The sequence below is a fragment of the Panicum virgatum genome, chromosome 8K, assembly GCF_016808335.1.
Source record: "Panicum virgatum strain AP13 chromosome 8K, P.virgatum_v5, whole genome shotgun sequence".
NCBI classification, from domain to species: Eukaryota; Viridiplantae; Streptophyta; class Magnoliopsida; order Poales; family Poaceae; genus Panicum; species Panicum virgatum.
The window spans coordinates 29,437,009-29,443,385 of NC_053143.1; the positions used below are offsets into that span (position 1 = coordinate 29,437,009).

At 44.4% G+C, this 6,377-nt stretch overlaps 1 pseudogene; it reads right to left on the reverse strand.

Annotated features, from left to right (window-relative positions):
* Positions 1–2,162, reverse strand: part of LOC120645618 — a 16,740-nt pseudogene extending 14,578 nt beyond the window's left edge.
* Between the last annotated feature and the right edge of the window lie 4,215 nt (positions 2,163–6,377).

The window sequence follows — 6,377 nt, forward strand, 5'->3', positions numbered from 1 at the left end:
CACTGATGGTTCAATATATAGGCGCACCAGTTGTTTCAGCTGAACAACTGTTGATGGCAGATGACTTATGCTTGTTTGCTTCAAGTCCAGGGTCTGCAAATAATTTAGATTCCCTATTTCTTTTGGGAGGGTGGTAATATTTGTATCCCTCAGTCCTAGATATCTTAAATGAAATAACTCCCAACATTACTAATGTGATGGTTCTGTAGATCACGACAACCTTCTAGGTCCAATACTCGCAAAACATGGAAGCTTGGAAGAGAAGGCATCAAGTTAGTAGCTCCTGGGAAGACAATAAGCGATCTCACGTGGGACAAACTCAAGGCCACCTCTCCTCTTGTGTTCTCTTCATCACTACTACTGAGGGAAAATCGGCGAATCCTCTTTGGAAGATGTGTGTGTGGGTGATGATGTGATGTAATGGCGAAATTTTCTTTCATTGACAATGATGTGATGAGATCAAGCACCATGTCATGCACGGCAAGCTCCTACCATGCCACGAGCATCAATATGTTCAGGTTGAATCATGCTTCTGTTTATCAGCTCATTGAAGTAATGGTGCCCGAGATTATTTGAAGTTTCAACATCATTGCCACAGATAAAGCCTTCAGCTATCCATCTTCGTATCAATTGATCCCTCAAAATAGTGTGATCCTCCGGAAAAACACTTAGATACAGCAAACAAGGTTTTAGATAGGAAGGTAAATCATAATAACTCATAGATAATATTTGGCGCATGTTCTCCATACCAGGGAATTTTTCAGTTCCACAACCGATTGAATTATGCACACTGTCCCACTGATTTATAGTCTTTGGTTTATTGGCCAGAAGACTAGCTATAGTGATAATGGCTAATGGCACTCCATACATTTTCTCAAAATTTTCTCTGATATTTCTTTCAGTTCTGGATGGCAACTATCTTTGTCGCCAAATATTCTTTTGTAGAACAACTTCTTCGAGTCAATATGAGAAAGAGGTTTTAGCTTATAGATTGTACCACCAGTAAAACAGCAGCATGTTGCCGCTACCCCAGCTATACGAGTTGTTGTGATCACTCTGCTACCACAGTTGTTATCAATGAGCATCTTCAATCAAATTCCAAGCTGATTCATCCCAAAATCATCAATTACAATGAAGTACCTGTGCTTTTGTGTAAGAGCATGTTAGCAAATAGTACACCCAATTATTCTGTAGAAAGAATAGCATGTAACATTCCAGCCCTTCAAAAGCAACTAATGCAGTAAAACGCTTGGAATCTCTTTTTTTCTTGTGAAATCTGAAGTACTTGTACAATTTTAATTATTCCAGGTTCAAACTAAAACAATCAATCTGGGATATGAAGAGACAGAATGCAGGTCTAAAGTTAGCATATGTATTACCTCTTATTCTCAAGAACTTGTCTGATTCTGTTGATGAGTTCAACAACATCCCATGTTTCAATGCTCATATAACTTTGCTCGCTAAACTTGACGGAGTATGCTGCTTAGAATTCTCTTCATATCAGGTTTTAGGGACACTGGAACAAAAGCATTGCATTCGAATTGTCCTTTCAACTTGGTACATCACATTAGCAAGAGTTGTCTTACCCAAACCACCAACTCCAACACGGATATCACTTTCAGTTGCTTGGATGTGCCCTCTTGCACGAGCAACTCAGCTAGTTCCTCTCTTGGGCCACTGATCGCAATGAGTTTTGCTGATTCTTCGTAGATACCATGCAAACGAGGGTCGATGTCAGCTGCCAAAGAAGGTGGGATTACAATGCTGTCAACCTTGTACCTATTGCGGCGCTCAGCCACCTCCTTGACAAGGGTCTTCATATCTTCGATTTCCATTGCAATCTGATGCTGAGTCCTGGCAGCTGTCAACAATCTCAAGCTCCTACTAATGAACCCTTTGAATCCCTGTGGTGTGGCTGATGGATGGGTGCCAATGCGCACCATGAATTTATCAATACTATCCTCGATGTCGTAGGACAGCTCTCTCACCTCATTTGCCCATATATTGACCTGGTTTTCAGTTACAGGGCCCCGACACCCTCTCGAGGACAGCTTCCATGCTCTCGAGCTCGGCTTCAGAAACATGATCTCACCCCTTAGGCTTGTCTGCAACTTGTATTCATCAGTTAGCAGCTCAGCCATCTTGAGGAGGAGGGAACTCATCGCACCGTTGCGATATCCATTTTCTCTAGCGTTAACAGATAAACTTAGCTTTACACTTTTACCACCGAAAGTGTCCAATTAATGCATTTTGCTCTTGCCACTTTTAGATGAGGAGGAAGCTCGTATAAGTTTGAATAAGTGGTATTTTTGCCTGGCTTACAACCGAAGCCAAGCAATTGTCAAAATAACAATCAACACTCCTCAGCATACATAGAGGATGAAAATGGAAAAAATGGGAACAAACTCAAGGTGTAACACAAATTGTTTGTGGCAAAACCAAGAGACAATCTTTTTGATACCATGGCACACCCGTACTAAGAGTAAAAAAAGAAAATTCCACAGTTTCAAGGATTGCCACATTCCATGGAGTATTCGTACCTGGATTAGTTATTGGTGGCCTTGCTATTCCTCCTTGATTATCTCCAGCAACAGATCAACAGCGGCCTGCCGGTGAGCTGGTGTTGTTGCAAGCTTGATTGGAAAAGTTTTGGTGCTTCTGCTCTCTGTTATCTGTCCCCTGTCCTCCTTCATTTTCATATATGGCTGCGTTTGATTTCTTGATGCTCAAGGATTGGTGGGGTTGGTATTGACCTCGAAGGATAGGAGGACCAGCCGAATCATAAGTTTATTTGAGGTTGATGATCTAAAGGCCTAGAGAATATATGCAATGAATGACGCATGCAACTGACCTGGTCATATGGCTGCGTTTGATTTCTTGATGCTCAAGGATTGGTGGGGTTGGTATTGACCTCGAAGGATTGGAGGACCAGCCGAATCATAAGTTTATTTGAGGTTGATGATCTAAAAGCCAAGAGAATATATGCAATGAATGACGCATGCACTGACCTGGTCATATACTCCGAGAATGTTTTAATGAGTACAAAATTTGAATCAAGTGCCTAGCCAACTTGAGCGGACTAGCTAGGATATCCGCGCCATATTTATTTAATGGTATAAGAGAATTATTTCTTTGACCTGAGAGATTTTTTTGGTCCATTAATTCTTCACTTTTAATATATGGGGTTTAATATGCTCCGTGAAAAGATACCGAGAACCAAAATTATAGCTTGATATATCAAGATCTTGTGTACAAAAATTTGGTACCAAATTACCATTTTGTGGTACCTTCTAAGTTGACATAGTGAAACGAACCTACACTTTCATTTGAACCAAGATATGGATCCGGATAGACGGATAGCTGGATAGCTTGGCAAACTGTTATTTCACATATGGTCAAGCATCTACATCGGATTAGTGCGTTAGATTTTGAGATTGCAAGGATCGCTGGGGTCGGTCTTCATCTTCCAATTGATAATTGATTTGTTTACTAGCACCAAACATGGAGAACATCATGTCGTCTAATAATTGGATTAGAATCATTCAATCAGTTAATGTGCACATTATTTTTTTCGGATTCGGATGTACATATCCTTGCCATCCAAGTTGATGGAGTAGTCGTTGAAATGATCAGGCGTTTTTACCAATCAAATTGATCGGATGCAAAAATTAAAGATGTGATGGCACGCATCGTGCCTGTTTCTAGCAATAATATTGTGATTTTTGAATTTGTGCTCCAGGTTTGGTTGAATTTGTCTGTTGATGCGAAAACGTGCCGCGTCAAATACCGAGCACCGAACGTGCAGCATGCAGGGCACATCTTGCAGCGCCTCTGCGCGAACCATTCAGACCGGTATGGTGGAATGGTTAGACCGGTCTCGTCGACGCAGCTCAACGAGGATCCAACGAACGCCTACCTAGGAGGCACCTGTTGTCGGTCGAAACCCACTGGCGAGCAGCGACAGGCAACACGAAGAGCCGGGAGGTTGCCGGGGCGCTGGCAGGCACTGCTCCCTCGTCGACGGCCCGCAATTCCAGCACACGCTGCGGCTTGTGAAGACGCAGGGCATGCCACCTAACCTATACCCGATCAGGAGGTGCGAACGTGCTTGGCGACGATCTGCCTGCATACCACAAACATGTGGAAACGTAAGTCTGAGCCGTGGTCGACTCCCCGGGATGACTCTTGCATCGGCTTTAAGAGCCGATCAAGTCCCGGTGTCAGATTGGATCTGCTTGCATCCGGATATTGATGATTAGAGCGAATAACTGTAAAGCTGCTTCAATAAAATCTAACTAATCTAATCCACGGACGGTAAAGGCTTCACGGCTAGATCGGAACATCCTACACGTGACTGGGCCTAATAAACGTAACAGATAACTGAACCATAACCCAAACAGAGGCCTAAGAACAAGCAAGAGCCGATTCCCGGAACAATCCCTATTAAGACTAAGGATAAAGCACCTAGTACACCACCGGATCATCCAACCCGTTTACAAGGCCTAATCTAGCAGATATTATGCCAACTCTAAGAATAAAAGCAAACCGTAACAGATCAGATCTACTAATATGAAAGAAGCAGGGTGTTGCCTTTACGCAACTAACTCTATGCAACAAGAGCTAGTATAAGATGATGACATGATCGCATAAAGACAACATGATATTCGTAGATGATAGACAACAAGGTACAACAGATCTATTAAAGTCATGCTACGAACATCAAGATAACTAGCATTACTCGCCTCAAAACGCTTCAGTACGAGTAACACCAAGGTAAAAGCAAGAACAACGCTGCCCTGATCGCGAGAAGCGATCAGGGCAGCATGACGCTTACTTGGATGAAACCCTAAGATAGGGGTGGCGATGCGCCGAGATTGTTGTTTGCGAGACGTGATGACGTTCTCTCTTTTATGAATAACATAGGGTTACATATTTATAGTCGGAGACTTAGGAACAACAATCTAAACTAATCTTGTCCCGATCGGACTCTAATCTTAAACTAAATCTAAGATACATGGCCCATGTGGCCCAAATGCTCACGCAGGAGCCGATTTTCAAGCCTTCTTCAATTTCCTGCTTCAAGGCCCATCTTGCTTTCGGCCCATAAATTAATCCTGTTAATTTATGGCGATAACACATGCCCTCCCTGGTTTTGGCAATGATAGTTCCAAAACCACTCTGTCGCTTCATCTTCCCGTTAATGCTCATTAAACATACTGCAACCACCTAGGAAGATGCAACGTCTCTGCAACTGGCTCCTCGTAGAACGTGAAACTGCCGATCCGTCTTCCATCTTTTCACTATTTAATCTCACCCCGAATCGGCTCTTCTTCACAGCAAAACTCCTTCTTACTCCCAGAGCCAAAATAGCGCAGAAAACCCCACTCCTCTGCTAGCCATGGCGATCTCTTCTTCCTCTGGCTCCAACTCCTTCAGAGATTCTTCTTCTTCTCCTCTTCTCCCTCTTCTTCTTCTCTTTCTCACCTCCTCCATCGACTCCATCCCGGAGAGTCGGGAGCCGACGCCGGAGTGGGACCCAACTAGCAGCATATGAAGCGCTGGCTCCTCTGCACTGGGATGCCAGAGGAGTTCGACTTCGGGGTCGTCTCCGAGGAGGACGAGCCCGAAACTGAAGGAGAAGACCTCCAACTCCTGTTCCAGGAGGAGTTAGAGAGCGACGAAGACGACTCCTCGGAGGGAGTCGACTCCCCCTCGGAAGAGGAGATTGACTCCTCCTCCGATGATGACGAGCCGATGGGCGGAAGGCCCTTCCGGTTCCTCGGGTCCTCCGAGGAGGATAGCGAGGAAGAGAACAGCGGCGCCGGCGACGGTTGGAGCGACTTTGGGTCCGAGGGCAGCAGCAGCGCCTTCGGCAGCGACGACGATGATGACGACGATGATAGCGGGGACGCGCCGGCCCGAAGCCCCAAGCGCCGTAGGTACTAGGTACCTACGAGAAGTAGAAGTAGTACTGTAGCATAGTAGGGGTAGGATCACAAAGCCGAAGGATTAATTCCTTTGTAACAATCGGCTTTCCTTATAATGACCTTTCCTCTTAATGAAATCGACCTCCCTTAATTCTGTGTGTCTGACTTTTACTTTCCAAAAAGCCGATGGCAACGCATCAGGCTTCTATAAATATCCAAGAGCCGACGAAATTCAAACTAGAAGCAACCCGCATAAGAGTAGAGTATCACTTCCACCTTGAACCAAACTCGAAACAAGCTCTCAAATCCGGGCGTAATTCGAAAACCCAGCTCTACAAATTCAAGCAAGAAATCTCCAAGCATCCGGAATTCGAATCAGAGTCCACATCAACCAAATCCCAAGTCAACAGATCTGATCCATGGCAGACTCTGCAGCTCAGACAAGAAATC